Source organism: Mastomys coucha, unplaced genomic scaffold, assembly GCF_008632895.1.
Source record: "Mastomys coucha isolate ucsf_1 unplaced genomic scaffold, UCSF_Mcou_1 pScaffold8, whole genome shotgun sequence".
NCBI classification, from domain to species: domain Eukaryota; kingdom Metazoa; phylum Chordata; class Mammalia; order Rodentia; family Muridae; genus Mastomys; species Mastomys coucha.
The window spans coordinates 8,041,251-8,041,679 of record NW_022196914.1 but is presented as its reverse complement, the minus strand read 5'-3'; positions in this window follow the sequence as shown (position 1 = coordinate 8,041,679).

Sequence of the window (429 nt, the reverse complement as noted above, 5' to 3'; positions counted from 1 at the left end):
AGAGAGAGAGAGGTAGATTAAAACGAGTACCAAAAGTAAAGTATGTACTGAGATGGGCAATCTGTGAGGGGTGAAATTACTAAGACCCTAAGGTAATTTGATTCTCGGACCTAGATCATTCAGAATAACCAGGCCACTTGAGAATTAACTGTGGCCTTACTACATATCAACAGCGGACTCTGGGAATTTATCTATCATCACAATGGCTGTCTTCTCATGAGCCACATGGAGTTAATAACTATATTGTCATAGGCTTTTAAAAGAGTTTTAATAAGCATACAAAGTAACAAGCCTCTCTATGATATTTTCATATATGTGTATATTTGTACTGTGCTCATACTTGTCTTGGGGCAGTTTTTTAATTTTTTTTATTTTTTATTTTTTTGAGACAGGGTTTCTCTGTATAGCCCTGGCTGTCCTGGAACTCAC